This window comes from Grampus griseus (genome assembly GCF_964374135.1).
Source record: "Grampus griseus genome assembly, chromosome: 9".
NCBI classification, from domain to species: Eukaryota; Metazoa; Chordata; class Mammalia; order Artiodactyla; family Delphinidae; genus Grampus; species Grampus griseus.
This window is the reverse complement of record NC_139003.1, coordinates 89,412,932-89,436,314: the sequence shown is the minus strand read 5'-3', so window position 1 is coordinate 89,436,314 and position 23,383 is coordinate 89,412,932. Positions and strand designations below refer to the sequence as shown.

Genomic DNA, 23,383 nt, shown 5'->3' with positions numbered 1-23,383 from the left:
TATAGCTAGTATATTTTAGGTCAAATTTTGAACAGTACTCTTAGTAATATTCTAGTACTTAGTATCTTTTATTGTTCAATTGGTTTTTCATGCATAGTTCTTAAATATTTTCTTGTAATATGGAGCAGATGGATAAGAAATGCTAATGGTGGAATTGACATCATGATCTCCATTTGATTTAGCGAAGTATCTGATTCCTGTGTTTTAAGCCTAAATAGTTTTCTGTTCGATTCTACTAACTCCTTTTTACAAATATAATTCATTCATTGTGAAAATTGTATTCAGTAGCTCAAGAGCTCTTAAGCTAAGAGAATACGGGAACTTGCTGGTAATGGGCCAGTGAATGTTGTATAGAAGATTAAATGGCTCATCCTGCAGCTGCTCTGCTTGTGGAACCTTCAGTGACTTCAATTCTCAATTAACTCTTCGTCTATAACTTCAGGCTTAAATTGGGGGTTGATTAAAGATGGAAAAAAGTGAATCTATTGGAGAGAAGATGTATTAGTTTTCCTAGGGCTACTCAAACAAATTACCACGAACCAAGTGACTTAAAACAAGAGAAAATTATTCTCTCACAGTTCTGGAGACTAAAAGTCTGAAGTCAAGGCTCTTTGCAGGGCCACACTGTCTCTGAAGATTCTAGGGGAAGAATCCTTCCTTGCCTTTTCTAGTTTTTGGTTGGTGCTGGAAATCCTTTGTGTTCCTTGGTTTATAAATGTGTCACTTCAATCTTTGCCTCTGTCTTCACATGGCCTTCTTCCCTGTGGGTCTCTGTCTTTACATGGCATTCTCCTTTCTGTGTGTCTGTGTTTATTAAATTCCCCTTATTTTATAAGGAGTCCAGTCGTTGGAGTAGGGCCCATCCTAATCCAGTGTGACCTTATCTTAACTTGATTACATCTACAAAGAACCTATTTCCAAATAAGGTCACAGTTACAGGTACTGGGGGCTAAGGCTTTAACATTTTGTGGGACACAATTCAATCTATAATAGAAGAGGGTGTGTGTGTGTGTTTTTTTAATATACCTAACTTTCAAGTTGTGAAATAATTTGTGGCTGCAGTGTTTTCACAGGGAGTTAACATGGAGTGAACTTGATTAAGAGCAATGAAAGACAAGAAAGAGAAGCAATTATCAACTTTGGGCCATTGTCAACTTTGATGTATAGGGAAAGCCAAGCCTTAACTCTGATATCTATCTCCTCTTTTGAAGCCCCTGGTAGTTTGGACTCCTCCATTATTCTCCATTCCTCTCTACCCTCAACCTCTCAGTTGGTCTATGTATATATAGCCTTGCTTTTGGAGAGAGGTCTTAAAGTGTTTATGGTCAGAATAGATGAAGCGCTTTAAGAACAGAGGAACTAATTTTTGTGACCAGGTTGTCAGGTAGACCTTTCACTACCTCACTGCAAAACTCAAAACCCATATAACAAGTAGTAGTTAGAGATCACTTCGATATTTTTCTGGGTCTGTAACCGCTGCCAGATTCTTTAAGTACTTCAGCTTTCACCAACACTCCAGTTCCTAACTGGAGATCTCCTTATTTATCAGTCTTGATTCCTTGTTGAGCCTAACTGAATCCACTCCTGCTATTTTAAGCAGAAAGGAATAATTAGAAGATTTCAGAGAGTGTATGAAGAGAACAAAGTTTTAGAGGGCCAGAGAATCAAACTTTGATGTTGAAAAACCAGACAGTTGAAATATTCTGCCACACTACAGGACTGTTCTATCCATACCACCATTTGTGCCACTTCCCAAATCCTGCCTTTGAAACCTAATAATTGTGAACTTGGGCAAGATAATTAACTGCTCTGTGCCTCAGTTTTCTTGTCTGTAAAGTGGAATAGATGAAAATACCTAACTAAAGGGTTGTATTAAATGAGTATTATACAGGTTCTTATAACAGTGTCTGGACACCTAGTATATTAGTTTGCTAGGGCTGCTGTAACAAAGTACTAAAAATTGGGTGACTTAAACAACAGAAATTTATTGTCTCACAGTTCTGGAGAGAGAAACTTTTCCCTTCTTTCCTTTTAGGTTCTTTGGCTGGTCTAATAATTAAATTGGCATAGAACAAATTTACAGGAGAAAACCAAATTTAATTTCATATATAAGGGAACCCCAAAGGTATGAGGCTCTCAGACAGTCAGGCAGTCGAGGGTTATATGCCATCCTGAGCTGAGGAGAAGAGGGTAGGGGTCTAGGACGTCACAGGAGGAAGGCAATTCACAGGAAGACGGGAAGAGCAAATGTTTGCTAAACAAATGTTTGCCACGCCATGCATGTAAGTCTTTCTGACGTAAAAAGTTATGTCTGGTATTGGCTCTCTTCCTGGTACAGATTTTCTACCTACTAAATTCTTTGAGGCAGTTAAGGGAGGCGGTAAAATAAACTCTTCCCTAGTCCGTTAGGCCTTGATCGCCTTCAGCTTAAAATAATCCACATGCCTAGTGGCACATTTTGGGGTCACGTGTTCTGCTCCCTCTCAAGTCCAAAATCAAGATGTTGGTAGGGTCCATTTCTTTTGAGGGCTTTGAGGGAAGAATCTTACGTGCCTCTCCCCTGCTTATGGTGGCTTGTGGCAATTCTTAGTGTTCTTTGGCTTGTGGAAGCATCACCCTGATCTTTCCTTCATTCTCACATAGCACTCTCACTGTGTGTTGGTGACTATGTCTAAATTTCCCCTTTTTGTAAGAACATCAGTCATGTTGGATTAGGGACTTCATTTTAAATAATTATCTCTGAAACTAGACAAGGTTATATTCTGAGGTACTGGGGGTTAGGACTTCAATATATGAATTTGAGTGGGGGAGCATAATTCAACCTTTAACACATACTAAGCACTATGTGACTGTTAGTAATCACTGTTGTTATTCTGTTAACTAGTTGTATTATGACTTTGCAATGTGCTGCATCTATAATAGATACATATTAATAGATAAATAATAAATGGAATCATACAATACGTACTTTTTTTTTTTGGTCTGGATTAGAGAGTAAATATTCTTAGTGGAAACTTTAATTCTGTAAACCTTAGTAATTACCATTGATAAGCTTCATGTTGTTTCTTCACATAAGGACTCTTCATAGTATGTTTTTTAAAAAAAATTTTCATGTAGCCATATGATGTTTCTTGTGCTTTTTTAGTAAAATTTGGATATAGAATAAAAACTAATGTGGCTAGAAACTGTAATATCCATGTCCTATGTATAGAGACGGAGAGGGAGACGGAGAGGGAGATTTTATTGCTTCTACAGTCATAGATATTTATTTAATAGGTACTGTTCATACAAGAATAAGATGTACGGATATATATCTTCCTTGTTCTTTACATTATTGCTTCTTGCTGCTTTATACTATATAAATGATTCTTTATTGAGATTTTTTTTTTTTTTTTTTTTTGCGGTATGCGGGCCTCTCATTGTTGTGGCCTCTCCCGTTGCGGAGCACAGGCTCCGGACGCGCAGGCTCAGTGGCCATGGCTCACGGGCCCAGCCGCTCCGCGGCATGTGGGATCTTCCCAGACCAGGGCACGAACCCGTGTCCCCTGCATCGACAGGCAGACTCTCAACCACTGCGCCACCAGGGAAGCCCCATTTATTGAGATTTTTAAAGGGTAAACAAAAGAGTTCTATCAGTGGATTTAGGTGGTTTTGTTTCTTTTAGTATTGTACGTAAACCAGCATGGCGTAGTTATTGTGTTTTCCTAAGTGTGTTCCATGAGTGCTAGTCATATTAGATCTTCTGCAATTTGAGGGGAAAAAAATGAGAGAGAAATAGATTTGGGAGATATGATATATTATATACCTCTTTTGGATGATTCTGTGCTTATTAATAGTTCTGAGGAGTACTGTAGTAAAGAAACCAACTTTATTTTGTGTTTAACCCAGCATTTCCTAAATTTATCGTAACACCTACTAATATACTGAAGTCAATGTCCACTAAACATTTAATCTTTCCTAGTGCCAGGACCCCAGAGAAGCAGTCCCTCTTGTATCTATAATTAGGAATTATATCAATATAATTGTTTTCAGCTGGGACAAAAACCTTTTACTGTGTAAGCTGATTGTTAAACTTTTTGGTTAGGAGGAGTGCCTGGATTATAATTCTGTTTTGTAGTTTGTCAGCAAAGCTATAATATAAATGTTTTGAAGGTAGGATTGGTGTCTGTTGTCTATGTATATAGGCAGTACCTAGCATATGGGAGGCATTTAGATGGCTGTTTGAGTGAAAAAACCAAAATTGTACAGATCTTCTTGGTGTCTTTCATAAGTATGATTAAGAGGGAAAATGATTTTGTTGTTGTCATTGAATAAGCCCTATAATTATGTTGGATGTATTTCTGTTATAGTTTTTCTTCACTAAAAAGAACAGCTTTATTGAGGTATAATTGACATAAAATAACCTGTGCATGTTTAACGTGTACCATTTGATAGATTTTGACATATTTATATGCTGAGAAACCATCAATACAATCAAGGGAACAATCATATTTGTCACTTCCAAAAGTTTCCTTATAAGGCTTCCCACCCTCTCTGAAATCCCTTCCCATCCCCAGGGAACCACTGACCTCCATTCTAACTTGCATTTTCTAACATTTTATAAATAAAATCATACAGTATGTACACTTTTTTGGTCTGGTTTCCTTCACACAGCATAATTATTTGACAGTCATCTATATTGTTTGTGGGGTGAAGTTATTCATAATATTCCTTTTTTAACCTTTTAATATTGGTAGTTTCTTTAGAATGATGTTAGCTCTCTCAGTCCTGATATTTGGCAATTTGTCTGTTCTTTTTTATTACTCATTTTAGCTAAAGGTTTTCAATCTTACTTATCTTCTAAAAGAACCAGCTTTTGGTTTTGTTGATACTCTCTAAAGTTTTAAGTAAGATTTCTACTTTGTTCTTTATTATTTATTTTATTCTGCTTGTTTGAGGTTTTGTTTGTTCTTACTTTCCTAGTTTTTTAAGTTGGAAGCAGAGTTCATCTGTTTAAAAACTTTCTTCTTTTCTAATCCAGGTCTTTACTGCTATAAATATCTATCCAATTATTGCTTTGGCTATATCCTGCAAACCTTGCCTTATTGTGTTGTCATTATCATTTAGTTTAATATAGCTTCTCATTTCTTTTTTGACTTCCCCTTTGATCGTGAGTTTTTTTAAAGAAGTTATTTTATTTTGAATATTTAGAATTTTCTAGGAATCTTTGTTTTTGACTTCTAACTATTCCACTCTGTTCAAAAAACATACTTTGTATGAACTGAATCATTTTAAATCTGTTGAAACTTGATTCAGGCCCAGAATGTTGTATTTGGTAAATAGTCTTTGTACACTTGAAAAGAATGTGTGTTGTTCTATAGATATCAGTTGGGTCAAGTTGGTTAATAGTCTTGTTCAGATCTAATTCTTTGATTATCTTCTTGTACTATGAACTCTTGATAGAGAGGTGTTGTAATCTCTCACTGTATTTTTCAGTTTGGCTATTTCTCCTTGCAGTTCTGTCAGTTTCTTGCCAGATATTTTGAATCTCCTTTATTAGGTGCATAAATTTTAAGATTATATTCTCTTGATGATTTGACCCTTTTGTTGTCATTAAGTGAAACCTCCTCTCCTTGCTATGATCCTTTGCCTTGAAATCTACTTTTTAAAAGTTGTATTAATATAACTCTGGTGGTTTTGATTTGTATATCTGGTGTGTATATAAATATAAACATATATATGTTAGCTTATATTAGCTTTAGGTATTAGCTTTATATATCTCTTTTTCTTTCTTTTATTGAAGTATAGTTGATTTACAATATTGTGTTAGATTCAGGTGAACAGCATAGAGATTAATTTTTTTTTGTTTGTTTGCATGTTTCAGATTATATTCTGTTATAGGTTATTACAGGATATTGGGTAAAATTTCCTATGCTATGCAGTAAATCCTTGTTGCTTACTTATTTTAGGTATAGTAATGTGTATCTGTTAATCCCATACTCCTCAATTTGTCCTTCTCCCCTACCTCTGCCCTTTGGTAACCATAAGTTTGTTTTCTATGTCTTTAGTGTTACTATTTTATATATAGATTCATTTGTATTATTTATTAGAATCCATATGTTAGTGATATCATAATAATATTTGTCTTTGATTTATTTCACTAAGGATAATTTTCTCTAGGTCTATCCATGTTGCTGCAAATGGCAATATTCCTTTTTATAGCTGAGTAATATTTTATACGTATATATATAAATTATACACATACACATATATGCCACATATTCTTAAGCTGGTTGTCTCTTGCTGGGCACTTGGGTTGCTTCCATGCCTTGGCTGTTATAAATAGTGCTGCTATGAATATTGGGGTGCATGTATCTTTTTGAATTAGAGTTTTTGTTTTTTCTGGATATAAACCCAGGAGTGGGATAGGTGGATCATAGGTAGTTCTATTTTTAGTTTTTTAAGGAAGCTCCATACTATTTTCCCTAATGGTTGCACCAACTTACCTTCCCACGAATGATTTATGAGGGTTCCCTTTTCTCCACATCCTCTCCCGCATTTATTATTTGTAGACTTTTTGACGATAGCCATTCTGACTGGTGTGGGGTGATACCTCATCACAGTTTTGATTTGCATTTCTCTAATAATGAGTGATGTTGAGCATCTTTCATCTGCCTATTGGCCATCTGTATGTCTTCTTTGGAGAAACGTCTCTTTAGGTCTCCTGCCCATTTTTTGATTGGGTTGTATGATTTTTTAGATATTGAGTTGTATGAGCTATTAGTATATTTTGGATATTAATCCTTTGTCAGTTGCATCGTTTGCAGGTTTTTTCTTCCAGTCCGTAGGTTGTCTTTTTATTTTGTTTCCTTTGCTGTACAAAAGCTTTTAGGTTTGACTAGGTCCCATTTGTTTATTTTTTATTTTATTTCTTTTGCCTTGGGGGACTGACGTATGAAAATATTGCTATGATTTATGTCAAAGAATATCTTGCCTACGTCTTCTGTTCTTTTCTAGGAGTTTTATAGTGTCATGTCTTACACTTAGGTCTTTAAACCATTTTGAGTTTATTTTTGTATATGGTGTGAGGGAATGTTCTAATCTCATTGATTTACATGTAGCTGTCCAGCTTTGCCAACACCACTTGTTGAATAGACTCTTCTCCGTTGAATATTTTTCTTCTTTTGTCATAGATAAATTAACTGTGGGTGTGTGGGTTTATTTCTGGGCTCTGTATTCTATTCCTTTGATCTATGTGTCTGTTTTTGTGCCAGTACCATGCTGTTTGATCCTGTAGCTTTGCAGTATAGTCTGAAGTCTGGAAGCGTTATTCCACCCTTTGTTCTTTTTTCTCAGGATTGCTTTCCAAGTCTGGGTCTTCTGTGGTTCCATGTAAATTTTAGGATTATTTGTTCTAGTTCTGTAAAAAATATATCCTGGTTATTTTGGTGGGGATTGCATTAAATCTGAGCTTGCCTTGTGTAGTATGGCCATTTTTAACAATATTAATTCTTCCAATCCAAGAGCATGGGATATTTTCCCATATTTTGGAATCATCTTCAGTTTCCTTTATCAGTGCTTTATAGTTTTCAGTGTATGGATCTTTCACTTCCTTGGTAAAGTTTATTCCTAGGATTTTTTTTCCACAATTTTAAATGGGTGTGTTTTTTAACTTTCACTTTCTGATATTTCAGTTTTAGTGTATAGAAATGCAACAGATTTCTGTATACTAATCTTGTATTCTGCTACCTTGATGAGTTCATTTATTAGTTCTAACAGTTTTTGTGTGGAGACTTTAGGGTTCTCTATATACAATATCATGTCATCTGCAAGTAGTAACAGTTTTACTTCTTCCTTTCCAATTTGGATTCCTTTTATTTGTTTTTCTTCTCTGATTGCTGTGGCTAGGACTTCCAATACTATGTTGAATAGAAGAAGTGAGAATAGACATCTTTGTCTTGTTCCTGAATTTAGCAGGAAGGCTTTCAGCTTTTCACCATTGAGTATTATGTTGGCTGTAGGTTGGTTGTAAATGACCTTTACTCTCCTGAGATATGTTCCCTTTCTTCCCACTTTGGTGAATGTTTTTATTATGAATGGATGTTGATTTTTGTCAAATGCTTTTCCTGCGTCTATTGAGATGATCATGTGGTTTTTGCCTTTTTGTTAATGTTCTGAATCACCCTGATTTGCATATGGTGAACATTCTTGTGACCCTGGAATAAATACAACTTGATTATGGTGTATGATCCTTTTTATGTATTGTTGGATTCGGTTTGCTAATATTTTGTTGAGGATTTTTGCATCTATATCCATCAGAGATACAGGCCGGTAATTTTACTTTTTTGGAATGTCTTTGTCTGGTTTTGGTATCAGGGTGATGATGGCCTCAGTAACTTTGGGAGTGTTCCCTCCTTTCAATTTTTTGGAATAGTTTTGAGAAGGATAGGTATAAGTTCTTGTTTACGTGTTTGATAGAATTCCCCAGTGAAGCCATCCAGTCCTGGACTTTGTTTGCAGGGAGTTTGTTTGTTTGTTTGTTTTTACAGATTCTGTCTCACTTTTAGTAATTGGTCTGTTCATGTTATCTATTTCTTCTTGACTCAGTGTTTGCAGGCTGCATGTTTCTAGAACCTTTCCATTTCTTGCAGCTTGTCCAATTTGTTGGCATATAGCTGTTCATAGTATTCTCTTATGATATTTTGTATCAGTGGTATTAGTTGGTATTTTTCCTCTTTCTTATTTTATTTGGGTTCTCTCTCTTCTTAGTGAGCCTGGCTAGAGGTTTGTCAATTTTATTTATCTTTTCAAAAAACCAGCTCTTGTTTTTATTGATCTTTTCTACTCTTTTTTTTTTTTTTTTTTTTTGCAGTATGTGGGCCTCTCACTGTTGTGGACTCTCCCGCAGTGGAGCACAGGCTCCGGACACGCAGGCTCAGTGGCCATGGCTCACGGGCCCAGCCGCTCCACGGGATGTGGGATCTTCCTGGACCAGGGCACGAACCCGCGTCCCCTGCATCAGCAGGTGGACTCTCAACCACTGTGCCACCAGGGAAGCCCCTCTACTCTTTTTGATCTCTGTTTTATTTCCTTTCTGATCTTTATTATTTCCTTCCTTCTGCTGAATTTGGGCTTTGTTTGTTTTCTGATTCTTTTAGATGGTAAGTTAGGTTATTTATTTGTGATTTTTCTTGTTTCTTGAGGAAGGCGTGAATCGCTCTGAACTTCTCTCTTAGAACTGCTTTTGCTGTGTCCCATGGATTTTGTACAATTGTGTTTTCATTTTCATTTTTCTTAAGGTATTTTCTGATTTCTTCTTTGATTTCATCGTTGACCCATTGGTTTTTTTAGTAATGTACAGTTTAGTCTCCACATGTTTGTTCTTTCCTTGTTTTTCTTTCTGTAGTTGATTTCTAATTTCATACCATTGTGGTCAGAAAAGTTGCTTGAAATAATTTCTATCCTCTAAAATTTGTTGAGGCTTGTTTTCTGACCTAGTATGTGATCTATCCTAGAGAATGTTCTATGCATGCTTGAGAAAAATGTATATTCTGCTTTTTTTGGATGTTGTGTCCTGGACATATCAATGAAATCCAACTTATCTATTATGTCATTTAGGACCTCTGTTGCCTTATTGATTTTCTGCCTGGATATCCATTGATGCCAGTGGAGTGTTAAAGTCTCCTACTATTACTGTATTATTGTCAGTTTCTCCTTTTATGTCTGTTAGTATTTGCCTTATAGATTTAGGGGCTCTATATTGGGTGCATATATGTCAGTGAATGTAATATCCTCTTCTTGTATTGATCCCTTTCTTACTCTATAGTACTCTTCTTTGTCTTTCTTTATAGCCTTTGTTTTAAAGTCTGTTTTGTCTGATATGAGTATTGCTTCCCCACTTTCTTGTTGTTTCCATTTGCATGAAATATCTTTTTCCATCCCCTGACTTTCAGTCTGTGCATGTCTTTCGCCTGAAGTGAGTCTTTTGTAGGCAGAATATTCCAGGTTCTTTTTTTTTTTAATCCAATCTGCTGCTCTGTGACTTTTGATCAGAGCATTTATTCTATTGATATTTAAAGTAATTGTTAATAGGTATGTATTTATTGCCATTTTAAGCCTTGTTTTCCAGCTGTTTCTGTAGTTCTTCTTTGTTCATTTCTTCTTCTTTTCATTTTTCCTTTTGTATTTTGATGATTTTCTTTTGTAGTATGCTTGAGTTCCTTTTTTGTTTGTTTTTTTTGTTTGTTTTGTGAACCTTTTGTACGTTTTTTTTTTTTTCACTTACTTTTGTACGTTTTTGATTTGTTGTTACCATGGAGTTCAAGTACGTTGATCCGTAACTAAATCAGTTTGCTTTAAACTGATAGTCATTCAAGTTCAAACACATTCTAAAAGACCTACATTTTTATATTCCCCTCCCCCAAATTTTGTGACTTTTATGTCCTTTTTTTAAGTGTTCATGCTTATCCTTTTACTTTTCATTGTAGTTACAATCACTTTTACAGTTTTTTTTTTTTTACTGTGTACTGGCTTATTTAAGTGATTTTTCAGTCCTTACTATATTTGCCTTTTCCTATTGTGATTTTCCCTTTTCTATAGGTTCTTGTCTATTTTCTATTTAGAGAAGATGCTTTTGTATTTCTTTTAGGGTAGGTTTAGTATTGCTGAATTTTCTTAGTTTTTGCTTGTCTGAGAAATTCTTTGTCTCTCCTTTTATTCTAAATGATAATCTTGGGACTTCCCCAGTGGTCCAGTGGTTAAGACTCTGTGTTTCCACTGCAGGGAGCGTGAGGTCTATCCCTGGTCAGGGAACTAATATCTCGTGTGCTGTGCATGGCATGGCAAAAAAAAAAAAAAAGAAAAGATAATCTTGCTGGGTAGAGTATCCTAGGTAGAAGGCTTTTCCCTTTCAGGACTTTGAGTATATCATGCCACTGTCTTCTCGCTTGCAAAGTTTTTGCAGAGAAATCAGCTGACAGCCTTATGGGGGGGTTCCCTTGTAAAGGACTCTTTTTCTCTTGCTGTCTTTAGAATCCTCTCTTTATTTTTTACTTTTGCCATTTTAATTATGATACAGCTTGTTGTGAGTCTGTTTTGACTCATCTTGTTTGGGACCCTCTGCACTTCCTGTACCTGGATATCTGTTTCCTTCTTTAGTGTTGGGATGTTTCCAGCCATAATTTCTTTAAATACATTTTTGATCCTCCCTTCTTCTTCTGGAACCCCTATTATGCATAGCTTGGCATTTATGTCATCCCATAGATCTCACACATTGCTTTCTTTTTTTTTTTTCCATTTGTGTTTCTGTCTGCTATTCTGACTGGGTGATTTCCATTATTCTATCTTACAGTTAGATCACTTATTTATTTGTTTATTTGTTTGTTTTGTCCGCACCATGTAGCTTGTAGGATCTTACTTCCCCAACCAGGGATTGAACCCCAAGGGCCATGGCAGTGAAAGTGCTGTGTCCTAACCACTGGACCACCAGGGAATTCCCCACTTATGCTCTTTTATGTCATTTATTTGGCTGTTCATTACTTCTAGATTGCTTTTTATCTTGGAAATTGAATTATCTATCTTTGATTGTTTCATGTTTGTAGTTTCTAGTTCCTTGTTACAGTGATCTGCGTTTCCGTCGATAATCTTTCTTAATTCAGTTAGCATTTTTATTACCACCTTTTTGAACTCATGGTCTGGTAGACTGGTGAGCTCTGTTTTATTATCTGTTTTTTCAGGGTATATCTCTTACTCTTTTAATTGGGAGTAGTTCCTTTGCCTTTTCATTTTAACTTTCTGTCTCAGTGAATTTAGGAGAAACAGTTATCTGTCATGGTCTTGAAGAGGTGTTTTTATGAGGGAGCTTTCTGTGTAGACGTGTATGTCCAGTGTCTTTGGTGCGAGGGCTAGTTTTGATAGAGACACCAGTCATGTCCTTCCTCAAGGTGTGCTGGTTGTTATCACCTTGATAGGGAAGGGGTGTGATTGATGTTAGGGGATCTAAAACCTGTGAAGTGGGATGTCCCCTCTGCTTTGTGGCTCTCACCATCCTGTCAGGTGCAGGATCTGCTTCCCAGTTGTTGGAGTAGAAGCTCTGAGAATCAGGCTGGATCATGTTCCTTTCCCCTTTATTGCCTGTCCTGCTCCAAAGGAGCAAGTGAAGCAAGTAAAACCCCTTCACTCACGGAGAGTCTAAGTACCACCTGTGTAGGTGTCTGTGGCTCTGTTCACATGCAGCTCACGTTTGCATCCCTTCCCCTGTTGTATTCGTCCCAGATCTAGTTCAGGTCTTTGGTGTGGAGTGGGCAGGGCTGGAGAGTTCTCTAGGCTGGGACTGGGGTTTCAGGCATTGTGACTGCAGGCATTGAGGTGGCCGTGCTGCTGCCAGAGATCTAGATTGCCTCGGTGGCTGTCTTCTCCCAAGACCTATCTGCCCCAGATCCCGTGCTAAGCTGCAATGTGGAGTGTGGTGGGGACTGGAGCATTCACTCTGGTGGGAGATGAACCATGGCACGTTTGCAGCCCCACCTGAGCATGCATTGACCGTAGCCGCCACCCGCCCCACCTGGATCACATCCCAGGCCCTCCGACCCGGCCCCACCACCTGTCTGTGCGTAGCTAGACGAGGACCCGGTTGGCTGAGATCTTGTACCAAGCTGTGGTGTGGTAGGGCTGAGGTGTTTGCCTCGTCCGGATTAGAGAGTGTGGCAAGGCAGCAGCCTCCAGTGCAAGGCTCTCTCTGTCCTGACTCGTGGCAAGCCATCATGTGCGTGCTCCTTGTGAGTAGAGTCTAGGCATCTCCAGCCCTTCATCTGTCCCAGGGACCTCCCAGCAGCCAAGGGGGGTTGTCCTCCTCTGTGCAGGACCTTGGGACTCTGATTCCCAGATTGTGGCCTGTCCTGCTTGCTCCCCAGGGTGGGTGAGTGCCTGTGTGGACCTTTTCTTCCTCTCAGATCCCTCTCACGGGTGGGAGTCTCAGCCCTATGCCTTTTTCTGTCCTACCCAGTTACGTGGAGATCTTTCTTGCAGCTTCGGTGGTATAGGAGTTCTTTTGCCAGTTTCCACTTAGTTGTCTGTGAGAATTGTTCCACCTGTATAGTATTTTTGCTATGTTTTTGTAGGGGTCGTGATGAGCTACACGTCCTCCTATTCCACCATTTTGATAATAATCCAGCTTTATATATCTTTTTCTGTCTTTTCCCTTTTAACTTATTTGTGTCTTCATGTTTTTCATGAGTTTTTTAATAGGCTATCTATAGTCCTTTTTTTAATCCAGTTTTATAATCTCTGCATCATATTTAGGATGTTTAGGCAGTTTAGATTTCATTGCATTATTGATGTGATTATATTTAATGCTACCATCTTGCTATTCCGTTTGTATCATCTTTTCATTGCTTCTCATTTTCTCTTCTGCTTTCTTTTGGAGTGTTTTTGATGACTATGGTTTACCTCATTTGTTGGCTTATTAGCTATAAAGCTGTTTGTGTTATGTTTATTTGTTACTTTAAGTTTTTATAATAAACATATTTAAATTATCAAAGTTTATCTTCCATGTATTCTAAGAGGAAACTCCTCTTGGTCATGATGTATTATTATTTTTATATATTACTAGATCCTATTTGCTAAAATTTGGTGAGGATTTTTGCATCTGTGCTTTTAAGGGAGATGGTTCTGTAGTTTTGTTTGTTTGCTAATATCTTTGCTTTTTTAGTAGGTAATCAGATTTGCTAATATTTTGAGGATTTCTGTGTCTATACTCTTGAGAGAGAATGTTTGCAGCTTTTTTTTTTGATCTAGTTTTGAGAAGTGTTCCTTCTTCCATTGTGTAGTATTGGATTGTTTCTTTTTTCCATGATAGTGAGACCATCTGGGTTTGTAGATTTCTAATTCAGAATGTTTTGAATTACAAATTCAGTTTCTTTAATAGTTATATTTTCAGGTCATCTTGTATGAGTTCTGATAATTTCTTCTAAGTTGTAGAGCTATTCAAAGTATTCCATTATACTTCTAATGCTGTGAGTTCTGTAGTGGTATCATGTTTTTCACTCCTGTAATTGGTAATTTGTCTTCTATGCTTTTTCTTTCTTGGTCTTTCTGGGGGTTTATTAATTTTATTGATACTTGCAAAGAGTCTACTTTTGGTTTGATTGGTTTTCTGTTATTTTTGTTTTCAATTTCATTGATTTTCTGATATCTTTTTTAGTCCCTTTCTTCAGCTTGTTTTGGGTTTATTTTGCTTTTTTTCTATTTTCTTGAGGCAATAGCTTGCATTATTGAGACCTTTTTTTCCCCTAATAACACATCTTTTTCTAAGAATGCATCTAGTGTTATTAAATTTGTTCCAACTCCCGCCTTGGTTGAATCCCACAGATTTCGATGTTGTTTTTTCATCTTCGTTCAGTTCAATATTTCTAAAAAAATTTCCTTTGAGATCTTTTGTGATCCACTGATTATCTGGAAATGTGTTGTTTAATTTTGAAATGTTTAGAAAATTTATAGGTATTTTTCTATTGCTGATTCTTAGTTTGATTCTATTATGATCAATTGAATTGTATGATTTCATTTCTTTTAAATGTAAGTTGTTTGTTTTGTGACCTAGGACATCCTCTGTCTTGGTTAACGTTCCGTGTGTAGTTGAACAGAATGTATATTCTGTTCTTGTTGGGTGGAGTGCTCTGTTGATGTCAACTAGTTTCCCTTGTTTTATGGTGGTCATTTTTTTCTATTCCTTGTTGATTTTATCTAGTGCTTCTCAGTTGTTGAGGGAGGGGTATTGACTCCTGGTTAGATAATGTTTGGAAGGTAGGCACTAAATATAGCATCTGAATTATCTTCCTGGAGGGGAAAAAGGTTGGTTTTATATAAATCCATGTTTTAAAATTATAATGTCATAGCAACAGCACCATGGTTAGAAAGTCAAGGGAAGGGGGAAAAAAACACAAAACCCAACTGTGCCCAAAGGAAAGATAGAAAATACACTGTCTTCTTCTTTTTTTCTGTTATTTATCTATGGCCCTGGGCAATTTTTTTGTGCTTGCTGGAAAAAAGAGTAAGACTTAAGAAAGGAAAACTAATCCCCTTTTTTAATAGTAAGGTTTTTCCCCACCCTAAAGTGAGAGCCAGAAAAAAAAATAAGGCTTTTGATGCTAAATTTTCACAAAGCTTTGAAGAACAAGCTCAGCCCTGAGACTTTGGACTTGAAGTATAAAGATTTCACACAAAGGAGTTTACTTAAGCCTGAGGCTTATTTTATGCATAGTTTAAGCAGTAGTATCAACTAAGGATTGGTTAGAAAAGTACAAATTTTACCTTTATGTTTTTTGGGGTTTTTTTTTTTTTTGGTAATACTGAACTCCTAAAGATTATGTTTTTCAAGGCCCTTTTCCCTTCCTCCCTCCACTAAAAAAAAAGGGGGGGTTAGTAACTAATACCCCATTTATGAAAATAAGAAACTACTTACATGCGTTTGGTGGTTTACAAAACGTTCTTCATACATATTATCTCATTTGATCCATACAACCCTTTGTGATTTGTAACACAGGTTTTTTATTGTTTACTTATGGAATCTCAGAAAGGTTAAGTGATTTTTCTCAGGTCATAGAATTGAGTAGAATAAAGTTCAGGTATTCTAATTCCTAACTCAGCCTTCTTTCTGTGATATTCTGCCTTTGAAAGGATATACCTGTTTTCTTGAATAGAATTGACTTTAAGTAAATGCTATTTTTATTGATGTTATAAGTGCTCCAGTAATCATGTACTATTATTTTACATAAGGATAAATTTCAAAGATTATCAGAAAGCTTTAATAGATTTTCAGACATTGACTTAATCCTGAATTTTCTCTTACATGAACTTGTTTTTTTAATGTTCGTTTGATTAGTTACCCACTGATAACTATAAATTCTTTATATGTTTTTAATGGTAATACCTTTAAGTGTTTAATTTACTTCAAATTACTTTTATTCTTTTTCTGATTTTATTTTTTCATTAGAAGACGTTAGAAAATGTATATATTAGTAGTTGTGAAATTTGTCTTATAGTTTGTTTGGTTAAGGAATTATTTTCCCCTGTAGTGGGAATAAGTATTTTATATTGTTCAAATTTTTTTTCTATGATTGGTTTTATATATTGTGAGATGCTTTTTAAAAATAATTTTTCCTATTTGTTTAGTTATATTTTGGTTATTATATATTAAAACCTTACCCCTTTTAAACCCGTTATTTTGTTCTCGATTCTCTATGTCATTTTTACTTTTGTGCAAATACCACATTACTTTTTTAAAAGTTTGCTTTATAATTTCATTATGTTTTTATTTATTTTATACATTATTGAAAGCACTGCAATTTTACAGAAACATTTTTCTTGAAGATATTTTTTCCTATAGGCTGTTTTCTCATCAGATTCAAGATATCTACTTGAATATGATTAAAGTATGTCAAATATAAACAAACATTTTACACCTAGAATAAGAAAATGAAAATCAGTATGTATATGTAGTTGTCATTATTGAAGTTTTCTTGGGGTTTTTGACTTTTACTTTTTCTCTAACTTTATGTGTTTTCTAAGGTTTCTTTAGTGAAACAGTTTTTTTTTTTTTTTTTTTTTAATGAGCTGGGAGGGGAATATTTAAAATAACCCTATCTTAGACTTAGCCATTTGTTACAAATAACAAATAAGTATTCTGTGATGATGATGGTGTTGTTTTTATGATGATGGTGATGATGATACCTTCAGTAACTGGACACTTAGATCTCGTTGATTGGGTGAATTAATTTTATCAATATTGTAACCCTGTGGCATCCATGTTGTTTGGTGATGTTTTGTGGTGGTGGTTTGTTTTGTCTTCATTTACATTTGTTATTGAGCTCAGTATTGTCTAGGAACTGTGTTTTTATAAAACATATGATAAGGTGGCAAGGAAGATTGATGTTGCAGAACAAGTTAAAATGTAGTCGTTGTGATAAGCCCTGATCTTACAATATTATTTATTTTGATTTAAGGTAAACTTTTTGTTGAATGGATTCTACAATGACAGCTTTGCTCTCCAGATTATTATTCATCAGTTTGCCAGATAACCCTTTATAAATCACAGACTTACATTTTGCTGTTTGCTTTTGTAAAAGACAGGCTTTAGTCTGAAGTTTCTAAATAATCAGGGCTGTGTAGAAAAATCAGATGTGGAGCTTTTAGATAACATAATTGTATGAATGTATTCTGGAAATGGCCTTAGGAAGTAATGTATAAATAAATAACTAAAAATGAACAAACCAACAGACTGGGAAAATACTCATAGCAAATATGATAGGTAAACAGTGAATATTATCGTATAATTAATATAAAGTGATATAAAAATGATAGGGAGTAAAAATGATGTAGAGATTATCAAAAGGAGATACAGATAGTAAAAGTTATTCAGCCTCATCATTTAAAAATTCATGTCAGACCCTCAATAAGAACATACTTCTAGCAGTGTATAAAATATTCAATACAGGAATAACATCCAGTGCTATCCATGGTTAAGTAACTCCCATAGATTATTAGGAAAATGTTTAAAGTAGTATAGTCATTTTGAAAAGTAGTTTGATAATTTGTATCAATAAGCTTAAAATTGTTACTTTGATGTGATAATTCTGCTTTGTTTCCCAAGGAAATAATTATAGGTATTTAAAATTCTTATATGTATTTATGATAAATATTCCATTTAGGCAGATGGTTAAGTAATTTTTGTTCATTTATTTGATGAAATACTGTCAAAAACATATTTATAAGTACTATCATAGTATGGGTGAATGCTTATAACATTGTTAATAAAGAAGACATTGTAAATAAGTATAATTACAGATAAAAACATAAACAAAATAACTCGTGGGTAGTTTAAAAAGTAGGGTAAGAATTTAAAGGAATATAGTAGATACAAACAAGATTTTGAGTATTTTAGGAATATCTGAAGGTTGCTTGAGATTTCTCTGAGGCGCTTATCTGCATTGTGCTCTTTGCAAAGTCAGTGTGTAGGAGGGAGTCACTTTCTTCAGTGTAGCCAGCTGCCCAGTCCCTGTATGTCAATTTTTGCTTTTTCTGCTCTTTCTCACATAAATATCTAGGGGGAGGATATATGCTGTTTTGGAACTACTTGAGAATTTGAAGATTCACAAATTTGTGAGACATATTCACATGTATTCCAATAATCCACTTGGCAGTTGTTGCCTCTGTGTTGTGGGTTATATAATTTCCCTTCTTTGAAGTATTTTTCTGATTTTCAAAAATGAGCATGATATATATTTTTTTTATTTTTTGCGGTACGCAGGCCTCTCACTGTTGTGGCCTCTCCCGTTGCGGAGCACAGGCTCCGGACGCGCAGGTTCAGCGGCCATGGCTCACGGGCCCCGCCGCTCCGTGGCATGTGGGATCTTCCCGGACCGGGGCACAAACCCGTGTCCGCTGCATCGCCAGGCAGACTCTCAACCACTGCGCCACCAGGGAAGCCCTTCCCTTCTTTATTTTATTTTTTTATTTTTTTTGCGGTACGCAGGCCTCTCACTGTTGTGGCCTCTCCCGTTGCGGAGCACAGGCTCCGGACGCGCAGGTTCAGCGGCCATGGCTCACGGGCCCAGCCGCTCCGCGGCATGTGGGATCTTCCCGGACCGGGGCGAGAACCCGTGTCCCCTGCATTGGCAGGCGGACTCTCAACCACTGTACCACCAGGGAAGCTCGAGCATGATATTTTCAAAAGGAAAAGAAAAGCCTTTATTCAGTTACCAGTTAATAATCCTAGCATGAAACTCTTTTTCATTAGACAGCGTATTCTGTTTTTCCTACAGTGGCTCATATGCCATTAATCCCATCTAGCGTTTGTACTTCTTATCTCTAGAAGTTCGATTTGTGCCTTACTTTATTACCCATGTCTTTACTAACATGTTTAGTCTTTTCTGTTTTGAACACGTGAAATACAGTTATAACTCTTGTAATGTCCTTGTTTATAATACTATAATCTGTGCCATTGGTTCATACTTATTTAATATTTAATGGAAAAATATAAAAATGCAGAAACATTTTTAACATGTGTAAACTACAAATACTACCTACCAAGTTTAAGTTTTAGAATATTATAAGCATGTGGTATCACCTATCTCTATAACTTTTCTAAAGGTTGTTATTGTTTATATGTGTCCCTAAATAATATATTGTTTAATTATATATGTCTTAATATAAATTACCTCTTGCTGTGTGTATTCTTCTGAAACTTGTTCTTCCTTAACATTGTTATTGAGAGACGTCATTATTGATGTGTATACTTGTCATTGTTTGTTTTTACTCTTCTGTAGTAGTATTTTGAAGGAATATATTTTTATCTGTTCTCCAGTTGATGGTCATTTCAGTTATATACAGCTTTGTTTTGTTTTTTACAGTGCTTTTATGAACATTCTTGTATACGTCTTCCAATATACAAATATGAGAATTTCTCTGAGTTATGTGCCTAGGAGTGGCATATTTTGGTCATAGGGATATTCATATGAAATCTTATTAGATTATCCAAATTGATTTCCAAAGTGTTTTCTTCTCATTTACAATGTTTCTCTTTATATATATATATATATATACACACACACACACACAACATATACATAACATACACATATACATACATATATTTATATGTATGTATGTATGTATTTACTGTTACAATTAACATTGTAGAAAATATCTTTCCAAATATATTCACTTTTTTCTTCTTTTTAAATATTACTTATTTTAGAAAGAGAATCATTGATTTAGAGGATACAAATTTTTTATTAGTTAGCCACCTTATTTTAATTTTTATATTATTATTTTGACTTCCCATGTACTCTTTAATTTGGTTTTATTTGTTATGAAAGTATGCATGTATAACATATTCAAGTAGTTATCCAAAGTTTATTCTTAAAAATAGCAAGTCCCTGCCCTTTTTTCTGCCCCGTTTACTTTTCCCTAGAGGCCACCATTTTCACCATTTTTGCTGATTCTTTTGATATTTAGCTCCATAGCTCTAAATCACCTGCCTGTATTTCCAATTCGTAATTTTTAACTTCTTTGGCTTCCCACTTTGAAGCATGAAGATTTAGTCTCCTTCATTTTTTCCAACTTCCAACACCATCCCAACTTCACACCTGTACTCTTCCCTCATCTCTTTTATCCCCAATAAATAATGTAGTGCTAACATTATTGTGAAAAGTAAATGCATAGCTGAGTCACTTAGCACACTATAATTACTCTTCTTTTTGTTTTTTTTTCTAAATAGAGGAGGATGCTAGTAAAGGAAGAGGCAGTGAGGATTTTGAAATCTTAAGGGGAATTTGTATCACAAAGGAGGATTTGTGGAAGGAGGTAACATTAGTCAACAGGAAGCAGTAGATTCCATGAATGGGAGAGGAATATGATGAGAACGTTTATTCTGGTAGCCATGTGTAGTAACAACTAGAACATTGAAAGCCTATGAAAATGATTGGCATGTAATTTTTAAATTTAATTAAATTAATTAATTTATTTTATTTTTAATAAATGTATTTATTTATTTTTGGCTGCGTTGGGTCTTCGTTGCTGCCCACGGGCTTTTCTCTAGTAGCGGCGAGCCGGGGCTACTCTTCGTTGCGGTGCACGGGCTTCTCATTGCGGTGGCTTCTCTTGTTGCGGAGCACGGGCTCTAGGCGTGCGGGCTTCAGTAGCTGTGGCTTGTGGGCTCTAGAGTGCGGGCTCAGTAGTTGTGGCGCACGGGCTTAGTTGCTCCACGGCATGTGGGATCTTCCCGGACCAGGGCTCGAACCCATGTCCGCTGCATTGGCAGGCGATTCTCAACCACTGCACCACCAGGGAAGCCCATGTATTTTAGTTATAAATAATTTTTATGCCATTGAGGTTTAGTTTGAAGACTAAAGGGAAAAAAAAGGGCAATCCTAGGAAATAATGCAGTAATCAATCACTGAGACCAAGTGACTGCTTGGGGCAAAGTGTAAGAAGTTTATTCTAAACTTTTAGTGATTTGAGACCAGGACAGTGAAAGTGGGGGAAATCAGAATGTATTTTTTAGTATCTTAAATTTCAAAATGGAGTACATTTGACCAAAAAAAAAAAAAAAAAAAATTTGTTTATCTTACCCATCCTCTTGAAAAATTGTTTTAATTTTTAGATTTAATTGTATTAAACATTTTATTGGAGTATAGTTGATTTACAGTGGTTCAGGTGTACAGCATAGTGATTCAGTTATACACATACATATATATATATATTCTTTTTCAGTTTCTTTTCCATTATAGGTTATTACAAGATATTGAATGTAGTTTCCTGCACTATACGGTAGCATCTTTTTATCTATTTTATATACAGTAGTGTGTATCTGTTAATCCCAAATTCCTAATTTATCCCCCCACTTTTCCCTTTGGTAACCATAAGTTTGTTTTCTATGTCTGTGAGTCTATTTTTGTTTTGGAAGTAAGTTCATTTGTATCTTTTTTTTAGATTCCACATATAAGTGATACCATGTGATATTTGTCTTTCTCTGTGTGACTTACTTCACTTAGTATGATAATCTCTAGGTCCATCCATGTTACTGCAAATGGCATTATTTCTTTTTTATGGCTGAAATTGTTTATATATACCACATCTTCTTTATCCATTCATCTGTTGACGGACGTTTAGGTTGCTTCCATGTCTTGGCTATTGTAAATAGTGCTTCTCTGAACATTGGGGTGCATCTATCTTTTTGAATTAGAGTTTTTTCTGGATATGTGCCCGGAATAGAATTGCTGGGTCATATAGTGAGTCTGTTTTTAGCTTTTTAAGTAATATCCATACGGTTCTTCATAGTGGCTGCACCAGTTTACATTCCCACCAACAGTGTAGGAGGGTTCCGTTTTGTCCACACCGTCTCCAGCCTTTAATATTTGTAGACTTTTTGATGATAGCTATTCTGACTAGTGTGAGGTGATACCTCATTGTGTTGCTGATTTGCATTTCTTTAATAATTAGTGGTGTTGAACATCTTTTCATGTGCCTGTTGGCCATGTGTATGTCTTCAGAGAAATGTCAGTTTAGGTCTTGATCATTACCACAACTTAGGTTAAACATAATTTTCTCAAAATTTTCTGAAAAGTAAAATTTAAAAATCAGATTAAAAAGATTTTCTCTGGATTATAATCCACCCTACATTTACATGATAGATTGGTGTATAAAGTACTTTGGTATTCATGAATTTATTTTGATTCTGATGATAAGAGTTATGTAGGGTGTGAATTATAAATTATTGTCATTTTACAGATGAAAAAAATTGAGACTCAGGGTATATCACATGATTATGATCACCTAGTGAGTAAATTATGAGGCTGAATGTAAACTCAAATGATTTAAAGGCATTTTCAGTACTCTTCCCACTGTAGAAAGCTGTAAGTCCCTTTAGATAGACACATTTAAAAATGCTTATGGTTGAAGGACAGTTGGCAATAACCACTATTAGATGCCCTTTACATTGTTTCCTTCTGTCCTCTAGTGTAGAACTAACTATACTGTGTGCAATCAGCAGATATTTGAGTGCTAAGTGGTTAGTTAGCATTGTACTGGATGCTTTAATGTAGTTTCACCTAGGCAGTGCGTTGTGACCCAGCTGAAGAAAAATATGACAATATGTAAGTGCTAGGGATATATTTTAAGACTTAAAATTTAAAAATTCTAATTAGAGAATATAGTGAAAAACACACTTGATATTCTGTTGAGTAACTGGAAAACAGTCATCTTCTATCTAAATCATTTTTGTTTTTTAGAAACAATTTTTCTTGTTAAAATAGAAAATACGTTTTTTAGAACTGTGTCTAAGATGGATAATGAAACCTTGACCTTCATTTGTAGCATTTTAGTTATCTCAGATATGTCTAAGATTAAGCCATTAAATACATTTCTCAAAATCTAAATGTGCAGAGACAACTGTTGTTAACTTCTTGGTGGATACCTTTTCACACTTCTTGCTCTGTGTATATAATTCTCTAAGTAGAATATGTATAATTCTATGAATAGAGTTATAATTCTGTAAACTAAATTCTATAATTCTACTTATAGAAAATAAAGTTTATAGAATTATATAGTATATAATCATATTTTATATGTAATTATATAAATGGAGTTAAGTTCTTTGTGTAATTTTTTTCATTCAGTCATATCATGAAAATCCTTCAATGGAAGTAAGTAAATTAGGTCTATTGTGTGATCATGTAAAGTGGTAGCGTGCTAAAGTTTTTTCATAATTAATTTATCATTGTCCAAGTGGTGGACATTTGTTTCAAAAGTTTTTTTATTATAGAATAATTTTTAAAACGGTCCTGCAACTTGAGAAATTTCTAAGATCATCAGGATCTTTATTTATATTAAATTTGGCACATTTTTTTGG

At 35.2% G+C, this 23,383-nt stretch overlaps 1 protein-coding gene across 1 annotated transcript in view; it reads left to right on the top strand.

Moving 5' to 3' along the window:
• COG5 (component of oligomeric golgi complex 5) overlaps window positions 1–23,383 on the top strand; it is a 285,669-nt gene that overhangs the window by 109,888 nt on the left and 152,398 nt on the right. The window lies entirely within an intron of this gene.